At 36.3% G+C, this 21,963-nt stretch overlaps 1 protein-coding gene and 1 pseudogene across 5 annotated transcripts in view; both read left to right on the top strand.

Annotated features, from left to right (window-relative positions):
* The window catches only part of TBL1XR1 (TBL1X/Y related 1), a 188,013-nt gene that overhangs the window by 107,015 nt on the left and 59,035 nt on the right, over window positions 1-21,963 (top strand). The gene's annotated exons all lie outside the window — the stretch shown is intronic.
* Window positions 16,824-17,452, top strand: LOC309822820 (translationally-controlled tumor protein-like; annotated as a pseudogene). The gene has a single exon. The product of its transcript is annotated as a translationally-controlled tumor protein-like (transcript).

The raw sequence follows: 21,963 nt of genomic DNA, 5'->3' as shown, positions 1-21,963 counted from the left end.
AGGGGAAAAAACATGAGAAAGGAGGTATGTCAATTACAGTCTTGAATAAGTGTGTTCTTAAGCATAGTAGGGGGTTATAATTCCAAAAAATGGGGTAGTGACTCCTATAGGACAAATCCTCCCACAAATAGTGACTGCAATCTCTGGACAACATGAAAAAAAAAAAAAGTGAGAGGACACTGTAGAGCAAACAGAAACAAGAAGAAACTGGTCTGGAGTGGTATCTTAAAAGAAGGGAGTGGCCTTGGGTGAGCTTCCCATTGCGATGGTGTTTTGTCAGCGGGCAGGCTCCCGTTGGCTGGTTTGCAGTCTTACTGGCTTGAGGAGCCACACAGTTCAGAACTACCACAGCGGCTGCAGAGCAGTGGAGCCCAACAGGAGGAAGAGGGGGAAGCCTAAGGAAGGAAAGAACCACAGAGGTCGAGTACTGAATTCTGTGTATAAACTGTCAAATACGAGGGCTGACCCCTAAACTGGAAACAGTCCAGGTATCTATCAACAAGAGAATAGATACACAAGCTGTGCTGTATTTGTATCACAGAGTACTATTGATCAGTAGAAAGGAGCAAACTGTTGGTACCTGAAGCAATTTTGACTAATCTCTGAAACATTATGCTGAATGAATGGAGCCTTACATAAAACAGGACATAATGTATGGTTCCGTTTATAAGATGTACTAAAAACAGGCAAATATCTATTGTGTATTGGGGTGGAGGGTGCAAAGCTAGTCAATGTTGGGGGGAAAAGTCATTGGCAGGGTTTAGAAATGGATGAATGGGTGCTGGGGACAGGGATTATGTAGGAAAAGATATGTGGGAACTTTCTAGGGTGATGGTAGTATCCTATGTCCTGTTAGGGATTAGAGTTACTTGAGTTTACGCATTTGTCAAAACTCATTGAATGGTACACCTTGTAAGTATCCATTGTATTTTGTTTGCATGAAATTTTTACTTTAAGAGAAAAACCATACTAAATACTTTATTATAGTTAATGATAGGCAATAATGAAGTTATATATGGGGGAAGTTTACTGATATCTGTAACTTTTTTGGAATGCTTAAAAAATTAAGATTAATTAATAATTGTGGTAAAACAAGTAGAAGGAAGTGTTAATTTTAAAGTCTTGGTGATAGCTATGTGAATATTCTTTGTACAGTGCTTTCAGTTTTTCTGAATGTGTGAAATTTGCAAAATGAAACATTATATTGAATAAAAGATACTACTAGGCAGTATATCTCTAAACTAGTTTCCTGCTGTTAGTACGTTGTTTTTAGTGGCTTTCATAAAAATTGATATTTCTCTGAATTTCAAAAATAGGTTAAAGAGTTTATCATTGACAATTTTCTGCCTATGCACTAAGCTCTGAACTGTTTAGGATGTAGAAAGATATAGAAGTAGAAATAAACAACTAAAGTGGGAAGGCAGACATCCACACAATAATTTGATTACTTCAGAGTGATATAGCAAAATCTCACTAAGATCATTTATAATACATAAATTCTGAGGGAATGGATACATAATTAGAGTGTGATCAGAGTTAAATGTAATTAGTGGGAGATGGAATCCCTGGGGTCGCTTATTTTGAACAAGTTTTGAAAATGCTATTAGAGGAAATTATTAGATTCCCTTTCCATTCTTTTAATTGGCCAATTGTGGTTTATAAAGTATGGTTTAGGACATTTTTTACTGTGTTGTATTCATCCTTCAGAAGAGGAATGCTACATGATTTTTATGCTAAAATTGTTAGATTGAATGATGAGAATTTATTTTAAAAAATAATCTGTATTTTAGGAATATGGTAATTGTATGTTAATAAGCTGTTCTATTAAAAAGCAAATGATCATTGTTCCAGAATTTTGTAATTTTATAAAGTCTTGAGAGATAAGTATAGTGTTATTAAAAAAAATTGACATAATATCCAGTATTAAGGATAACCATTCTAAAATACTGTTTTGTTTTTGTTTTTGGTTTTTTTTGCGGTACGCGGGCCTCTCTCTGTTGTGGTCTCTCCCGTTGCGGAGCACAGGCTCCAGACGCGCAGGCTCAGCGGCCATGGCTCACGGGACCAGCCGCTCCGCGGCATGTGGGATCTTCCCGGACCGGGGCACGAACCCGTGTCCCCTGCATCGGCAGGCGGACTCTCAACCGCTGCGCCACCAGGGAAACCCAATACTATTTCATTTTTTATCCTAATTTACTCTTCAGAAATCTATTATGATAGACTGAATTTTTTAGATGTATATATCAGAATAAATTATAAGTGGATAAAGATGAGAGAAAACTGAAATATTAAACTGTAAATTGTAATTATGAAATGTGAGATTTTTTTAGCCATTAATTTGATTATCTCAATTTCTTTTTATTGGCAGTTTTTTTCTTCCCCAAGCCTGATATGAGAACTTTGAACAAAACTAGGCAGTTATTAAATACATTTTAGAAAATAAAAAGTTATATGTAATTAATTGATGCTTAAATGGCTTGATAATTTCTAGTGAGCAGAAATTAGTCAGGTTTGGACTTATTTTTGGTCTTTTGTGTTTTTATTTTTCCAATTATATTGCAATAATAAAAAGAACGACCATTTCTATTAAAACTTTCTCAAAGCAAATGTGCTGCAAAAAAACCCAAACAAACAAAGAGCAACTGTGCTGCTGTTTTGTGTGCAGCATCTAGCCATTTATAACTGTTTCTAGAATTTTGTATTATTGATCTCTAAATGAGGCGTTTTGGTCTTTGGGAAAATTGTACTGTATGCTGACTTATGTAAGTGGTAGGAAGGATAACAAATGTGCTTATGTTCTACAAATTGAAATTTAGTGAGGAACAATCCAGTGGGCTTCTTGCCACATACCAACTAGTTATTTAAACATCAAATTCTCCTTTAACTGCTAATCTTGGTACCAACGCCTTTCCAAAGGAGAATAATACTTTACCCAGTACAGTCAACCAGTCCTGAATTTTTGAGGAGCTGGTTTACATCTGTTTGATTTTGGCTAAAAACAATACTGCTTATAGTAATCATTAGTAATTGTATTTTTATAAGTAAATAAGCATAATATTTAAGTGTCTCTGAAAAAGTCATAGGGGGAGGGGGTAGTGAGGTAGTTGGAGTAATTGCTGAAAACAGCTTAGGCTCAAAATAGCACCCTAAAGTATGCTTCACATATCATACTGATTTCTACTGTGTGCAGCTAAGTGTAAGGTTATTTTAATCAACTCATTAGGGCTGTAAATCAAAATACCCAGATTAAAGTCGAAAATATATTTCATGTGAGGGAAAATTTTGTTTCCCAGATTTTTTTGTCTCAGAGATACATGGATATCACAACTATTTTAAGACTAGCCAAGAACAAATTTCATTACCATCAAGACAGCTTTATTTTTGTCTTTGTTTCTGCCAGCCAGAGAGAAATTTTATTAGTGATTCTGAATAACATATTAGGTATTATATTGCCAGGGTGAAATGTTCAAGTGAATAATTAATGGAATTGTGTGTATGCCAATTTATTTTATAATCACTATGTAATTTGCATAAAGTAAGCTGTAAAAACAAGTTTTTTTCATTGACTGTTTCATTTTATCTTTAAATCCTTTAAAAGATATAGATTACATCCTTTAAAAGAGATTTTTGATAGTTTTTTTTTTTTTTTTTGCGGTACGCAGGCCTCTCACTGTTGTGGCCTCTCCCGTTGCAGAGCACAGGCTCCGGACGTGCAGGCTCAGCAGCCATGGCTCACGGGCCCAGCCGCTCCGCAGCATGTGGGATCTTCCCGGGGCACGAACCCGTGTCCCCTGCATTGGCAGGGGAACTCTCAACCACTGCGCCACCAGGGAAGCCCTTGATAGATTCTTGATAGTAGAGATATGTTTTTGTAGAGATATGTTTATTGGTTCTCATATACCTAGAGTTTTAAAAGTCTGCCAGGTGAAAATCATAGCATTCACATAAATAAAAAAATAAAGTATAACATCAGCAGATCTATGAACTTAAAACTGAATTTATTAGACCCTGGATGATTAGCTAGGACCAATCAGTTAATTACCTATATTTAGGAAATTGCAGTTAGGAAACCACAAGTTTTTGAGGCACCAGAGCCTTTCTATTATTTGTTACTTATAGAAGCTTGATTTCTTTCAGTATAGAAAACTTAAACAAAAGATACTCTTCTCTTTTTATATTTCTTTGTGTCACAAGTGGAAAAAAATGTCAGTTATTTCAAATTACCTTGTCAGAAGAAGCCAGGTTCTATTTTGAGAGCTAACCAGGGAAGAAATTATTATGCTTAGGGAAAATACTCTCATTAACAAAGAAGGATATCATAGCATAATTATTGTTTTATTGCAACTAAAAGTAATTGTTTAATTTACTCTAATCATTTTTTGTGTCATTTTACTCTTTGTTCAGTTACTTAATTGTGGAAAGTTATGGGGCATTTTATCACCTAAAGTAATTACTAGCCCAAAGGTGTTCCTGTACTGTTTCCAAGATTTACTTGGGCAGTCTGGCTGCTGAATAGGTTTTTTGAGGTCATAATTTGGTCACTCACTGCTAATCTAGTTTAGATGATAATGTTACTTACTAAGGCTGGTATATTGTAAAAACCTTTCTGGTAGTTAAAAGTTATGAAGTAATTGCTTTTTGCAGTTCAATATTTGTGAAAATTGTTTTCATCCCTGTTCCATCTGCTGTTTGCAATGTTAACTTTACTGTTAACAAAAATCCTGCATTTTATTGCTTCTTCCTAAATTCATCTGTAGAATCCCTCAGTGTTAAAGCTAGAGGAGCCCTTTCAGATTATCTAATTCAGCACCCTCATTTTACAGATGAGGAAACTGAGGGCTTGGACTAGAACAGAGGTCTCCTGACTCAGTCCAGGACTCTTTCTATTACATCATGCTGCCTGATGTTTGTTTATGGAACTCGGCAACATCACGTACAGGGTGAGCTTTTTTTTTTCCCCCCCCCCAAATGAACACACAAAGTAATGGCTACTCATCAGCTGCTCTTCATCATTCTTAACTTTCATTTTCCTTTTTTACCCATACCTATTTTAATCCATAATATATAGCCCAATTACTCATGACTTTATTTTGCTGCTACTTCTTGGCATTTGACCTTTTTTTTTTTTTTTTTAATTTTTTTGCGGTACGTGGGCCTCTCACTGTTGTGGCCTCTCCTGTTGCGGAGCACAGGCTCCGGATGCGCAGGCTCAGCGGCCATGGCTCACGGGACCAGCCGCTCCGCGGCATGTGGGATCTTCCCGGACCGGGGCACGAACCCGCGTTCCCCGCATCGGCAGGTGGACTCTCAACCACTGCGCCACCAGGGAAGCCCTTGACCATTATTTTTAAGAGCTAAACTCTTAGTAACAAGGTTTCTTATCAGTAACCACGGTAGCCTTACCAGGCACTATAGCAACAGTAGATTAAAATTCATAACAGGAACAATTTATGGAATCTTAGGTTTAGATTTAAGAAGTGAAATATAAGTAGGTAAGTACAAGAGTGTGTATATGAGATCTAAGAGCAGATGTGGTACCAAATATGTAAGCAATTTTTTGGTGAAATAACAAAATGCCAAGAAATATTAGCCAACAGTGTGGCATGGTTGCAGTAAAATGCCTTGTCCTGTGAACTCATGGCTTTAAACACAATTGTGTTTTAGATTATTGGATTATTTTCTGTATTGATGCGCATATTGTCCCATTTTTGGCTAGAGAGAGCCTCTTCAGGTTGGTTCCTATGTCCTTTAGATAAGACCTTAGTTTTAGGTAGCTGTCTTGCTTTTTGGTTTGACAAGGTATTACAGGTTTGTATGGTTTTCAAAGGTAACTCAAGGACTTCTAAGTTCTTGTAATTAAGTTCAAGATTTATAAGTTTCTTTAGGACCAAAGTATCATCTCCACTCTTCCATTTTTATAAAAGTTTTTTATAAACACTGTCCATCATTAATTTTGCTTTTTATGGAATTAGGAAAAGACAAAATCTTTCAGCTTAGACAAAATTAACATGCTTCTCGTATATATTTTTAAAAATCTCTTGTTTCATGTCACTGAAATAACCATAACGTTAACCTCTAGAATTTTAGGGTAAACTAAAGCACTAATGCTCAACTATGAATGCTGGATAAGTTTGTTGGATTGGTAGAATACTGCCATCATAGTCACACCTTAATCACTTACATATGTATTATATATATGTGTTACTGCAATTCTTTGACTGTTTAGCTATTTATCAGCCATTTTAAAGGGTCCCTACCCACCTGCCAGTTAACTAATTGTGTTTTGTGTTTCAGGTGAACTAAATCAGAGGTCCCGAAATATTACGTGACAGTAGTTTTTCTGAAAATATATCTGTGGGGAGAACGATTGTAGGATGTTTTACATGAATTGTGCTTTGATTATATTTCTTATGCATGAGAGCTATATTTTATGACTTATGAAGATGTGTATATATATATATATATTTTATAGCTATTATGTGTTGAGTGCTAGAATATAAAGTACAGGCTGCCTTTTTTTTTCTTTTTTTTTTTTACGGTACGCGGGCCTCTCACTGTTGTGGCCTCTCCCATTGCAGAGCACAGGCTCCGGACGCGCAGGCTCAGTGGCCATGGCTCACGGGCCTAGCCGCTGCGCGGCATGTGGGATCTTCCTGGACTGGGGCTCGAACCCGTGTCCCCTGCGTCGGCAGGCGGACTCCCAACCACTGCGCCACCAGGGAAGCCCCAGGCTGCCTTTTAAATGCTTTAATTTGGTAGTGACTAAAAAATCAAATATGCACAATAAAAGGTGATATAATAACAATGTTAACATGTAAATTATAAATTGGCTTTCCATGCACTCCTACCTACCTGTGAGGTTCGTAGATTAGATTTTATTTCTATTTTTCAGAATGAGAAACTGGGGCTCAGGGAGGTTAAATGTCTTAATGTCAAAAACAGTAGCATTTGAAAGAAAATAGCAACATTCTGATTTCTAACCTAACAGTTGTTTTTTAACTACTGACCAGTTTTGAAAAGGGTTTTTTTTTTTTTTTTTTTTTTTAAAGAAACAAAAAAGCAAAAAACTATGCTTTGGGGTACAGGTGGAAAGGAGGAAGCATCTTTTTCAAGGTTGGCGTTTGAATAGGCTTCATAAGGAGATGACATTTGAAGAATAGAAAAATTTCACCACTTGTAGTTGGAACAAAGAGCTTAAAAAGCAGAAATGTGGGAATTGGGGGGATGTTAGAATGATACAAATATATTCACCTGAAGGTAGAGTACATTCAAGGAAGGTGCTGTACAGGTAGATGGATACTTTGAGACCATATGGAGAAGGAGAACGTAAATGCTTCGATAAACAATTTAGAGTAAATGTGGAAGCTAATAGATACCGATGAATACATATGACATAATCAGGGTTATGTTTTATGCATAGATTTTAGAAGACAGTATGAAAAAACCTAGGAGACATTGAAGTTATTGTAGTAATACAGGTGGTAGGTACTGCAGAAAGGAAGGCATGGTTGAAAGTGGCGTTGTATAGGTAAGAGAAGATGGAATCCAAAGGATTGCAGGTAAAAGCTGAGGTAGAAAATTGAATCCAATATAATACTAAAATTTAAAGTGTTGGTGAATGATGGAATTAGTGATAGTTACAGGCAAGAGGAGAAACACGTTTGGGAGTATAGGGCATAAATTGCCGCTAATAATGCCGAGTGATGATATCTGAAAGGATGTAGATATTTGCACATCAGTCAGCTGGAACTGGAATGTTTGGAATGGGAAAGATGAGGGGACGTGTTAGAGAGTGGCACGCGATGGGAGAGTTGGTGGTTTTGTAATTCTTCAGAGTGGATGAGATCCTTAGTTGGGGTAGTAGAGTGAAGATCAGAGGACTAAAAAAGAAGTCAGCTGTACACATGTAGGGCAGGAAGAAAAATCAGTAAAAGAGATAGAAGAGGACAGAATCAGAAAGTCAAACGCTGGAAGTTTAAAGATTTTTTATTTCAGTCTTCTCAAATGCTGGAAATGGCAAGGAGTGTGAAGTAATGAAAGAGTATGAAGACCTGTTGAATTTCGAGTTGATTAGTGAAGTTATTTAGAGTCCATAAAATTTTAACAGTAACATGTTTTTCTTCATTATATGTGTACATGTATTCTTTTACTTAAATGTGTGGATATGCTTATACTTCTTGTTGTGTACTTTTTTCTTTTGCTCCCTCCTCCATCAGTTTATTGTTTTTTGATGACTTTATAATCCATGAATATTATGAATGTACTATGATCTTGTTTTGATACTCTCCTTTAATGGGCATTCACTGTATTTCCTCCCCCCGCCAACCTTTGCCACTAAAAAAGTGTTCTTAAACATCCTTAAGAACTTGTGCTTTTATTTCTCTGTGTTGTAGAGTATATGTATTAGTTGAACTACGTGACATTGCAGCTGTGTGACCATTGTAACAAACAAACAAAAAAAGGGAAATTCTTATGTTCCAGTCTAGTGTTTTTACTTTTACTAAAAAGTTGCCAGATTGTTTTCCAAAGGGTTTTTTTTCACATTTCCTCTTGCACTATGTGACCTATCCCCACATTCCTGCCAGAAATAAACATTCTAGATCTTTTAAATTTTTACCAATTTTAATGAGTATAATTTTACTCCATGTTACTTTGATATGTATTTTCTTGATATCTAGTGGATCTTTATGTACTCAGATATAGCTGTCTTTTCTTGTATAGTATTTGAGTTTCCAGTCTTGGTTAAAAAGATTTTTTTCCTGCTCTCTAGATTGGACATGTAGCTTCGATGTTTCTTTAAGATGTGTTGATATATGTGAAGTATCTGTGTATATGTACACACATACACATATATACACAAACATACACATTTATGTGCTTTAAATATTTTGGAATTAAGTTTTGTCTAGAGTAAAACGTGGGCCCACTTTTATTTCCTCTCAGATGGATAGTTACTTGTGACAGCTCAAGTCTGCACAATAATGCAGCCTCTTCCTTTGTTCAGATCTTTGTATTTTTCAATTGACTATTATGTTTGGTCACATAAATCTGTGCCTTTCTTGTTAGTTTCTTTTGTAAATATTTAATAGTTTTTTGCTCTTGTAAGTGGAATATTTATTTTCTCATCTGTTCTCATCTGCTTACTACTGGAGCAGAAAAAAGCTATTGTTTTTGTTAGCCACTGTATTAAATTCCTTTACAAAGGGCTAGTGATTTTACTAGTTAAATAGTATATGTAGGAGACCCAACAAATTACAGATTCAATGTTAGAGACTATTTTTTCTCTTTTGTATCTTTTTCTACTACTTCCTCAGAGAGGCAGCACAAGATAATAGGATGAATAAAAATAAAGATTTTTGAATTGAGCAAATAATCAAGGAAGTTCTAATAACTTTTACCAAAGAATTAAAGCCATCTGAGATTGAGGGGCTTTTAGTGAGATAGGGCCCCTAAGAGAAGTTAAAATTTTTGAAAATCCATGATGGCAAATCTGATAAGGAAGTTAAAAACCTAATAAAATGATTGTCAAATAGCTCAGAGGTTGCAGAATGGTTTTAGACACAACATGGTTCGGGATTTACATAAGTTACAGTGCTTGAGTTGGAATTGGTAAGACTACGTGAGTTAAATGTCACAGTTCTTGAAATGTCTGATCAGTAGCTTTGCATGAAAATGGAGGGAATGCAGATACAGTTAAGGAGGATGATGTGGGATTGGAGGACACTGAGAAGCATGAGTAACGTGACGTTATCTTGAAAATCTGTTCAATTAGAAACTGAGTAGAGAGGGCAGACAGCAGAAGCAAGAAGAACTACAGTTCTTCGGCCTGTGGAAGGAAAACCACATTCACAGAAAGATAGAAAAAATGAAAAGGCAGAGGACTTTGTACCAGTTGAAAGAACAAGGCAAAACCCCAGAAAAACAACTAAATGAAGTGGACATAGGCAACCTTCCAGGAAAGAATTCAGAATAATGATAATGAAGATGATCCACGACCTCGGAAAAAGAATGGAGGCAAAGATCGAGAAGATGCAAGAAATGTTTAACAAAGACCTAGAAGAATTAAGGAACAAACACCTAGAAGAATTAAAGAACAAACAAACAGAGATGAACAATACAATAATTGAAATGAAAACTACACTAGAAGGAATCAATAGCAGAATAACTGACGCAGAAGAATGGATAAGTGACCTGGAAGACACAGTGGTGGAATTCACTGTCGTGGAACAGAGTAAAGAAAAAAGAATGAAAAGAAATGAAGACAGCCTAAGAGACCTCTGGGACAACATTAAATACAACAACATTCACATTATAGGGGTCCCAGAAGGAGAAGAGAGAGAGAAAGGACCCGAGAGAATATTTGAAGAAATTAGAGTTGAAAACTTACCTAAAATGGGAAAGCAAATAGCCACCCAAGTCCAGGAAGCACAGAGCGTCCCAGGCAGGATAAACCCAAGGAGAAACACATAATAATCAAATTGACAAAAATTAAAGACAAATTATTGAAAGCAACAAGGGAAAAATGACAGATAATGGACAAGGGGACTTCCATAAGGTTAACAGCTGATTTCTCAGCAGAAACTCTACAAGCCAGAAGGGATGTATTTAAAGTGATGAAAGGGAAGAACCTAACACCAAGATTACTCTACCCAGCAAGGATCTCATTCAGATTCGACAGAGAAATCAAAAGCTTTACAGACAAGCAAAAGATAAGAGAATTCAGCACCACCAAACCAGCTCTACAACAAATGCTAAAGGAACTTCTCTAAGTGGGAAACACAAGAGAAAAAAAGGATCTACAAAAATAAACCCAAAACAATTAGGAAAATGGTAATAGGAACATACATATCGATCATTGCCTTAAACGTGAATGGATTAAATGCTCCAACCAAAAGACACAGGCTCATAGAATGGATACAAAATGGATATATGCTGTCTACAAGAGACCCATTTCAGACCTAGGAACACATACAGACTGAAAGGGGATGAAAAAAGATATTCCATGCAAATGGAAATCAAAAGAAAGCTGGAGTAGCAATACTCGTTTCAGGTAAGATAGACTTTGAAATAAAGAATGTTACGAGAGACAAGGAAGGACACTACATAATGATCAAGGGATCAATCTGAGAAGAAGATACAACAATTATATGTGCACCTGACTTAGTAGCACCTCAATGCATAAGGCAACTGCTAACAGCTATAAAAGAGGAAATCAACAGTAACACAGTAATAGTGAGGGACTTAAACACCTCACTTACACCAATGGACAGATCATCCAGACAGAAAATTAATAAGGAAACACAAGCTTTAAATGACACAACAGACCAGATAGATTTAATTGATACTTATAGGATATTCCATACGAAAACAGCGGATTACACTTTCTTCTCAAATGCACATGGAACATTATCCAGGATTGATCACATCTTGGGTCACAAATCAAGCCTTGGTAAATTTAGGAAAATTAAAAGCAAATGAAGCATCTTTTCTGACCAAAACGCCATGAGGTTAGAAATCAATTACAGGGGAAAAAAAACATCACAAACACATGGAGGCTAAACAACATGTTACTAAATAACCAAGAGATCACTGAAGAAATCAAAGAGGAAATCAAAAAATACCTAGAGACAAATGACAATGAAAACACGATGATCCAAAACCTATGGGATGCAGCAAAAACAGTTCTAAGAGGGAAGTTTATAGCAACACAAGCCATCTCAAGAAACAAGAAAAATCTCAAACAATCTAACCCTACACCTAAAGGAACTAGAGAAAGAAGAACAAACAAAACCCAAAGTTAGTAGAAGGAAAGAAATCTTAAAAATCAGAGCAGAAATAAATGGAATAGAAACAAGAAAACAATAGCAAAGATCAATGAAAATAAAATCTGGTTCTTTGAGAAGATAAACAAAGTTGATGAACCATTAGCCAGACTCATCAAGAAAAAGAGGGAGAGGACTCAAATCAATAAAATTAGAAATGGAAAAGGAGAAGTTACAAAGGACATAGCAGAAATTCAAAGCATCCTGAGAGATTACTACAAGCAACTCTATGCCAATAAAATGGACAACGTGGAAGAAATGCACAAATTCTTAGAAAGGTATAACCTTCCAAGACTGAACCAGGAAGAAATAGAAAATATGGACAGACCAATTACAAGTAATGAAATTGAAACGGTGATTAAAAATCTTCCAGCAAACAGAAGTCCAGGACCAGATGGCTTCACAGGTGAATTCTGTCAAACATTTAGAGAAGAGCTAACATGCATCCTTATCAAACTCTTCCAAAAAATTGCAGAGGAAGGAACACTCCCAAACTCATTCTATGAAGCCACCATCACCCTGATACCAAAATAAGACACACATACTACAAGAAAAAATTACAGACCACTATCACTGATGAATATAGATGCAAAAATCCTCAACAGAATACTAGCAAACAGAATCCAACAACACATTAAAAGGATCATACCAAAAAAAAAAAAAAAAAGGATCATACACCATGATTAAGTGGGGTTTATCCCAGGGATGCAAGGATTCTTCGATGTATGCAAATCAATCAATGTGATACACCATATTAACAAATAGAAGAATAAAAACCATATGTTCATCTCAATAGATGCAGGAAAAGCTTTTGACAAAATTCATCACCCATTTATGATAAAAACTCTCCAGAAGTGGGCATAGAGGGGACCTACCTCAACATAATAAAGGTCATATACAACAAACCCACAACAAATGTCATTCTCAGTGGTGAAAAACTGAAAGCATTTCCTCTAAGATCAGGAGCAAGACAAGGATGTCCACTCTTGCCACTATTATTCAATATAGTTTTGGAAGTCCTAGCTACGGCAATCAGAGAAGAAAAAGAAAAGGAATACAAATTGGAAAAGAAGAAGTAAAACTGTCACTGTTTGCAGATGACGTGATATTATACATAGAGAATCCTAAAGATGTTATCTGAAAACTACTAGAGCTAATCAGTGAATTTGGTAAAGTTGCAGGATACAAAATTAATGCACAGAAATCTCTTGCATTCCTATACACTAACAGCAAAAGATCAGAAAGAGAATTTAAGGAAACAGTCCCATTCACCACTGCAACAAAAAGAATAAAATACCTAGAAATAAACCTACCTAAGAAGGTAAAAGATCTGTACTCAGAAAACTATAAGACACTGATGAAAGAAATCAAAGATGACACAAACAGATGGAGAGGTATACCATGTTCTTGGATTGGAAGAATCAATATTGTGAAAATGACTATACTACCCAAAGCAATCTACAGATTCAGTGCAATCCCTATCAAATTACCAGTGGCATTTTTTATAGAACTGGAACAAAAAAATCTTAAAATTTGTATGGAGCCACAAAAGACCCGGAATAGCCAAAGCAGTCTCGAGGGAAAAAAACAGAGCTGGAGGAATCAGACTCCCTGACTTCAGACTATACTACAAAGCTATCGTAATCAAGACAATATGGTACTGGCACAAAAACAGAAATATAAATCAATGGAACAGGATAGAAAGCCCTGAGATAAACCCACGCACCTGTGGTCTACTAATCTATGACAAAGGAGGCAAGGCTCTACAATGGAGAAAAGACAGTCTCTTCAGTAAGTGGTGCTGGGAAAACTGGACAGCTACATGTAAAAGGATGAAATGAGAACACTCCCTAACACCATACACAAAAATAAACTCAAAATGGATTAAAGACCTAAATGTAAGACCGGACACTATAAAACTCTTAGAGGAAACATAGGAAGAACACTCTTTGACATAAATCACAGTAAGACCTTTTTTGATCCACCTCCTTGAGTAATGGAACTTAAAACAAAATAAACAATTGGGACCTAATGAAACTTAAAAACTTTTGCAAAGCAAAGGAAACTACAAACAAGACAAAAAGGCAACCCTCAGAATGGGAGAAAATATTTGTAAATGAATTAATGGACAGAGTATTAATCTGCAAAATATATAAATAGCTCACGCAGCTGAACATTAAATAACAAACAACCCAATCCAAAAATGGGCAGAAGACCTTAATAGACATTTCTCCAAAGAAGGCATACAGATGGCCAAGAAGCACATGAAAAGCTGCTCAGCATCACTAATTATTACAGAAATGCAAATCAAAACTACAATGAGGTATCACCTCACACCAGTTAGAATGGGTATCATCATAAAATCTACAAACAACAAATGCTGGAGAGGGTGTAGAGAATAGGGAACCCTCTTGCACTGTTTGTGGGAATGCAAATTGATACAGAGCCACTATGAAGAACAGTATGGCGGTTCCTTAAAAAAGTAAAAATAGAATTACCGTATGATCCAGCAATCCCACTACTCGGCATATATCCAGAGAAAACCATAATTCAAAAAGACACATGCACCCCAATGTTCATTGCAGCACTGTCTACAATAGCCAGGTCATGGAAGCAACCTAAATGTCCGTTGACATTTGAATGGGTAAAGATGTGGTACATATATACAATGGAATATTACTCAGCCATAAAAAGGAATGAAATTGTAGAGATGTGGATGGATCTAGAGACTGTCGTACAGAGTGAAGTACGTCAGAAAGAGAGAAACAAATATTGTATATTAATGCATATATGTGGAACCTGGAAAAATGGTACGAATGAACCGGTTTTCAGGACAGAAATAGAGACACAGATGTAGAGAAGAAACGTATGGACACCAAGGGGGAAAGTGGCAGGGGGGTGGTGGTGGGATGAATTGGGAGATTGGGATTGACATGTACACACTGATATGTGTAAAATAGATAACTAATAAGAATTTTAAAAATTCAGAAAAATAAGTATAAAAAAAGAAACTGAGTAGATCAAAGATATAAGGAGTTTACAGTGAAAAAGAGGATGTGTGTGTTTTGTTTTGTTTACAGTTACAGGATTTAAAGATAAAGAAGTTTTTGAAGTGTGTAGTGTGATGTCGGCATGGTTTGTATGACCCGAGGAACTTGTTAAGATCGACATGCCTGGGCTGTACTTCTGACTTGCTGACCCTGAATTAAGAGTTTTCCGAGCTGTCACAAAGTTTATGACATTACTTTGAAGAAGCTGCCACAGGTGATTTTGATATACCACACTAAGCAAGAGTCACTAGTGGGCTAGAAACTGGAATGTGGCCTTTTTCTTTCTTCCACCCCTTTCTCCAAAAAAAAAAAAAAAAAAAAAAAAATGGAGATACAAGTTATTGAAGTTGAGAGGGTAATAGAGATCAATATAGGGGTGGATGAGAAGGAACATTGAGTTGTAGTCATCACTGAAGATTATCTTTTGGTCTTTTTAAATACTACTGACTAGTGGGAAAAAAAAAACATTATTTATTTTCAACAAATAATAATTGGGTGCCTCTTATGAATCGGGCTATATTTCAGGCATAATTAGTGAATATTAAGGATTAAGTGTGTCCTTTCCCATAGCTTGCATTTTTTTTAGCTTGCATTTTTTAATAGACATAAATAAGCTATCATTCCTAGAGTATTTAATTGCGTCACCACAGTGTTTGAAGTATCTAACCTATCCCACACATTGTATGATCCAGTATGGTTTCTTTAGCGTAGTGGTCTATGTAAATAAAAAATTAATTTTGTAATGAATGTTTTCATTTGCTGCTATTACCTCTAACTGCTTTTTTATTGTTGTAAGTATTGCCCTGAAAGTTTCCTTTACCACTAATATAAGGAGGGACAGAAAAAAGAGGTGAACCCATTTCCATTACATAATGGAAAGGAGGAGCATTCTTTCAGTTCTGGCAGTCTTGAGTTTCAGCACAATATGCTTCTTAAATACAGAACAATTGAAAGGAAAATAATTCTAGACTCTTACCTACTGGCTGTGAATAGGTTGAAAACCTTTCCTATATTAGATAACCCTGTGATAACTGATCGAGTAACCAGAAACTGAGAAAAGTGATGGAGATTCTTCTTTGTTTCATCTTCTCACTCTTCCTCTCCAAACCCAAATCTCTGTATAAGTTTTGATAATAGCAGATGCTCTGCGCTCATGTCTGTTTTGCAATCACTATTTTCATGGGTTCAGTTTTGCATACTGCTCATATCTAGTACTGTAGCCATCCATTTTAGGTTTTTTTAAACCAGTTTTTTAAGGAGAAAATGAGTGTATATTTACATGTAAATGTTTTGAGGTTTTAATTAATAGGGGCAACCTAAACCAGGAGGAGAAAAAAATCTCTTGTTCCCTTCAGCTCTAAAGCCTATGATTCTTAATATTTTATATATTATAGGTTGTATCAGTTAACAGTTATTTTATACCAGCAGGCCCAAAGAAAATAGTACTTTTTTCCTGATTTGTGTTATATTTATTATAATTTATGTTTTGGGCTTTTAGGTCAGTAGAGTACTTATAAAATGCTGAGAAACTTTTCAGGAGAGTGAAAATAGGTATGATTTGTGGGAACAATTCTTAAAAATTTATATGACAGTTCAAATGCTCATTGTTTCTAACTTATATATTCATTTTCATTATAACATATTTTATATGTAACATTTTTAGCATAACAATTACCCTTTTTATAACTATATAGGTATTTTAATTGAGGTTGAGTGTTTTTGAGATCAGTGGCCTAAACAGAACGTCATATTTTTTTGAAAGAATGTTTCTTTTTCCTTTTGTTCAGAGAATTGTATAAGAAAATTCTGCTCCAAAAAGCAGTTTTTAGTTACATAATTGAGATTAAAAACAAAGATTAACTTTTCCTCTGCCCCTGAAGCACACCGTGCTCACTCTGAGCTCCAGGCTCCTACTAAGCTAGTGCCGCCGTCATCTCCCCCAGTCCCCATTATGATTATCTACCGGGACCTCATGAGCCGTGATGAGATGTTCTCCGACATCTACAAGATCCGGGAGGTTGCTGACAGGCTGTGTCTGGAGGTGGAGGGAGATGATGGTCAGTAGGACAGAGGGTGACATTGATGACTCGCTTATTGGTGGAAATGCCTCTGCTGAAGGACCCAAGGGTGAAGGTACTGAACACAGTAATCACTGGTGTCGATATTGTCATGAACCATCACTTGCAGAAAACCAGCTTCAAAAAAGAAGCCTACAAGGAGTACATCAAAGATTACATGAAGTCAGCCAAAGGGAAACTTGGAGGACAGGGACCAGAAAGAGTAAAAAACCTTTTATGACAGGGGCTGCAGAACAAATCAAACACATCCTTGCTAATTTCAAAAACTGTCAGTTCTTTATTGGTGAAAACGTGAATCTAGATGGCATGGTAGCTCTGCTGGACTATTGTGAGGATGTGTGACCCCACATATGATTTTCTTTAAGGATGATCTAGAAATGGAAAAATGGTAACAAATTTGGCAGTTACTTTGGATCTGTCACCTGTCATCATAACTGGCTGGCTGCTCCTTTTCATCCACACGACACCAGGACTTAGAGAAATGGGACTGATGTCATCTTGAGCTCTGCGTTAGTTTTGACGGTGATTTATTTGGAGCTGAGGCATTGCTTTCGAGAAAAAATACGTCATGTAGTTTGTCTAAAAATAAAATGCATTTAAACTAAAAAATAAGATTAAATATCTGATTGTAATCAAGGGGTTTTACTATACTAGTAAGAAAACTTACTACTAATTCCTTGGTGTTTTTGAAGTAAACTGATTCTGAAGTTGTCTCTGGGTGTAGACAGTATTCTCTTTTCCCTAAATGTGTTTCCTTCTCCAAAAAAGAGATGAGGTTGAGAGCAATGAGAAGAAAAGCACTTTCACTCGCTCAGTTGTTTTGTGTGTGTGTGCAGTTTTTTGTTTTTTTTTTTAACTATTGAGCACCTAGCATGCCTTTGCATCATATTGAAGGAAAAAGGCTATTCTAATACCTGTACTTGGGAAGCAGAAAATTGATCAGCAATTTGATCGTCTGGTGAAAACTCTTGGAATATGTCTAGATGAATTTATACCAAGTCATCTTATCTGGAGTTGTTTACTATCCAGAGAAAGAGTCAAGCCCGGGATTTCATATTCAAATCAGGATCAGAAAACTAGGATACATGTTGAGTATGAAATAAGTCATTGTATTGTCTCTGCACTCACTACCCTCATCCTTATAGATTTCCTTATCCTTCCCATTCATTACTGTGGAGAAAAGGCTAGGCTTCATATGTTACAGTGGTCTAGAAAAGATGAAAGGCTTACGAGAAACTGGAAGAGATAAAGAGAATTAAAATTTTTCTTTTGCCTTCCAAATGACATTTTCAGATGGTTACTTTTAAACAGAATCCAAACAAGGTCTGCACACTGCTTTTGGTTGCTAAATTTCAGTCTCTTCCACCTGTTGGTAGAAAAAAATTTGTCCTGTCAAATTCCCCACATTCTGGATTTGGCTAATCACATCATTGTGGTATTACTAATACATTCTACTGTCCTCCTGTAACTTCTGTAAAGTGCTAGTTGAGGTATGATTAAATTCACTTTTAATTCTTTGATCACGAAGTCTTTTCTTCCTTCTGCCTCACACCATGGGGCATACACCATCTGGTTGTATCACTTTCGGTGGTGTTGATGTTGATTGGTGGATTTAGTTGTTGTTAGTCTGATCTATCCATTATAAAGTTCCACATCAGATATTCCCCTGGTGGTCTTAGTGTCCATTAATGATTGTTGCCTAGATTCTTTATTTTCTTAGGGATAGAAAATTGTTGTTTTAATTATATCATTGTTTTTGCATTGATTAGCTGGAATTCTGTGAAGAAGGACTCTTCCTTGTCAAGCATTGGGATACTGAACTAGAACTTGCACAGCAAAAGCAGGGTATGTGCTTGAGTTGTTTTAGTTGTCAGTTTTTAGACTGATGAGTTGGTGGTGCCCTCTCAAGGTGACCAGTGCTGTGAAGTTTATTTTTAATTTTTATAATCTCATGGATTAAGAACTATTTTTGAGGTGTTTTAATCCACTGCGATTCCTGTCTCCTTTTGACGTGACACACGTGGCCTTCGGTTGTTTCCTTGCTTTCTTGCATGGCATGATGTTCCAGGTTTTCTGCTTCAGCCCTGAAATTGGTCTTTCCTCCAAAGCATTCCTATTTTTATGAGAAGTGTTTATTTAGAGACTACAATGAAAGCATGGAGTGCTTTTAACTACTAGGTTGTCATTAATTGCTGCTAGGCCTTTTTGGAACAAGGAAATGCGTATTTAGTAAGAGAAATAAATCACAAATTCCTGCTTATATTTCAATTCAAATTTAAGATTACTATAGGGTTTTAAAGCTTGATTTGTGTGAATTTCATTGAAAATACATCTGTATTATAAACATGAAAATAATTTTAATTTTTTGTATGCAGTTCCATCAGATAAATGATTTTTATAAAAGTAAAACGACCAAACTTATTTATTATCAAGAAAAATTGTTCCTTGAGATAATGTGACACATTCATCCTCTGCCTTCTCATCCTTCCTAGCATATTGCTATATATCTTTCAGGTGTAGCCAGCTTGAGGCGTACAGACAGTACTATACCATGAAGAGAAAATGAAAAGATTTTTACTGCTTCTCTATTCGTATATATTTTTTTCCTTTCTGAAAATTTTGATTTGTAATGGATTTAACATAATTTCTTATTTGTTTTATATATATTTATAAAAATATTCAAATTAGTAATGCTAAAGAATTACTATAATAAGACTACAGAAAGAAGTTTAAACTTTCTTTGTGATTCTTTTTTGTCCCTGGGTTATATCCTCTAGGGATATATGCAGTCAAAATACTACTTTAAAGTATGTTAGTTTTCTTTATGATTATAAATAATTTCACTGGTTTACAAAAATAAAGATTTATTTTCCAAATATTTTGCATGTAGATAATGTGGGTTGGCTGTGCCTCTGTTCTGTGTCTTCTCATTTGGGGATCCAGGCTTTCAGAGCAGGCGCCATGTAGAACATGCTCATTCATGTGGCAGAAGAAAAGAGTAAGAGCACTGGCAGATACTTTTTTTTTTTTTTTAAGATTTTTTTGATGTGGACCACTTTTAAAGTCTTTATTGAATTTGTTGCAATATTGTTTCTGTTTTGGTATTTTGGCCATGAGGCATGTGGGATCTTAGCTCCCCAGCCAGGGATCGAACCTGCACCTCCTGCATTGGAAGGCAGAGTCTTAACCACTGAACTGCCAGGGAAGTCCCTGGCAGATACTTTTAATACCTCTTAAAGCTGTGATTGGACAGCTCATCTACTCAGTTTCCGTTGGCCAAATTATGTCACATAGCCAGGGTCCAAGGGTTACGGTGGGGATGAATAACTCTTGCAGGAAAAGAGAAGAGTGATTAAATTCTGAACAGTAATACATTTGACGACATAAAGTTACTTAAATTATTCCATGCATGTTGATGCCATCATAGTTAACATAATTAGTGTTGGTCTGAATTTTGTTTTAAAGGGATTTTATCTGATAGCCAAGCTAGAGAGATAGCTGAAGGTCAGGGGAAAAGGCTTTTTTGTTAGCCTTCGTTTACAGCTGCCATCTACACTTTTGGAGGGGTAAAATGATGGCATCTTTGTTTACTAATCCTGGGCTTTCTCTGCTTAATGACTGTTATAGGTTGAATTGTGTCTTCTGAAATTCATTAGTTGAAGTGCAAACCCCCAGTACCTCAGACTATAACCTTATTTGGAAATAGGGCCTTTACAGAGATAATTATGTTAAAATGAGGTTATTAGAGTAGGCTCTAATCCAATATGACTGTTGTCCTTATAAAAATAGGAAATTTGGACACAGACACACAGGAAAAACAGTGTGAAGAGCCACAGGGAGATATGGCAAGGTGGCTAGAGTAATACATCCAAGGAGCCAAGGAAGCTAGGAGAGACCCTTCCTCAGCACCTTCAGAAGGAGCCCTGCCAACACCTTGATGTTTGGACTTCTGACTTCCAAAACTGTAAGGCAATAAATTTCTGCTGTACGCCACCTTATCTGTGGTACTTTGTTATGGCAGCACTAGGAAACTAGTACAGTGATGTAGTTTGACAATGCTGTCCAGTTTGGCTTGATTGTAAGGGTATTGGAAGAAATATAAGCTATACCTTTAGGTTACTATATCAGAAGGGACTTTATTGTCAGGCTAAAGAATTTTGGACTTTGCTAAAGGTGTGCCTTAAAATAGAAGTTTGGCAGTCAAGGCTAGAAGAAACTAGCTTGAGAGTAGTTTATTCTTTTAACCTTTATAGTTTAGTAATGGAGTAGTTTGCTGCTGAGGAGATGAAAGAGGAAGGATGCTCTGTTTAAAGTACCTTCAAATCTGTTGTCCTTTCAAGCTCTGAAAAGGTGCAACATAGTTGAGTTAGTTCTCTCTAAGCTGGAGTTCTTTGTTTAACTGCATACCACTAAATTTTATAGTTGATTTGTTAGGGGAGTTTTGAAACTTAAGTGTATGAGTTGAATTATGTCCCCTCAAAGATATGTTGAAGTTGTAACCCCTGGTACTTGTGAATGTGACCTTATCTGGAAATAAGATTTTTGCAGATGTAATTAAGATGAGGTCATTAGGGTGGGTCCTTTTTCCACTGTGACTGATGTTCTTATAAAAAGAGGGAAACTTGAACACGCACCTAGGAGAAGGGCATGTGGTATGTGAAGACACAGACACAGTGGGAAGATGGCCATGCGAAGATGGAGACAGGGATTGGGTTGCCACAGGTCAAGGAATGGCTGGGGCTACTACCCAAAACTGGAAGAGGCAAGGGAAGATATCAGAGTGCTTTCAGTTGAGTAAACAGGACTTCCCAAACTTTGCTCTGCCCTGTATTCACCTGGAAATCTTTTAAAAATATTGCTATCTGGCTCCCACCTCCAGAGATTGTGGTTTAATAAGTATGGGATGCTACATGGACAGCAGGCTTTTTAAAAGTTCCCCAGATGATTTAATGTGCAGCAAATTTTGAAGAACCATGGGGCTAAACCTTCTAGCTTAGTCATATATTCTCCCAG

Source organism: Grampus griseus (genome assembly GCF_964374135.1).
Source record: "Grampus griseus genome assembly, chromosome: 5".
In the NCBI taxonomy this organism is placed as follows: domain Eukaryota; kingdom Metazoa; phylum Chordata; class Mammalia; order Artiodactyla; family Delphinidae; genus Grampus; species Grampus griseus.
This window is presented reverse-complemented; position numbering and strand designations above follow the sequence as displayed.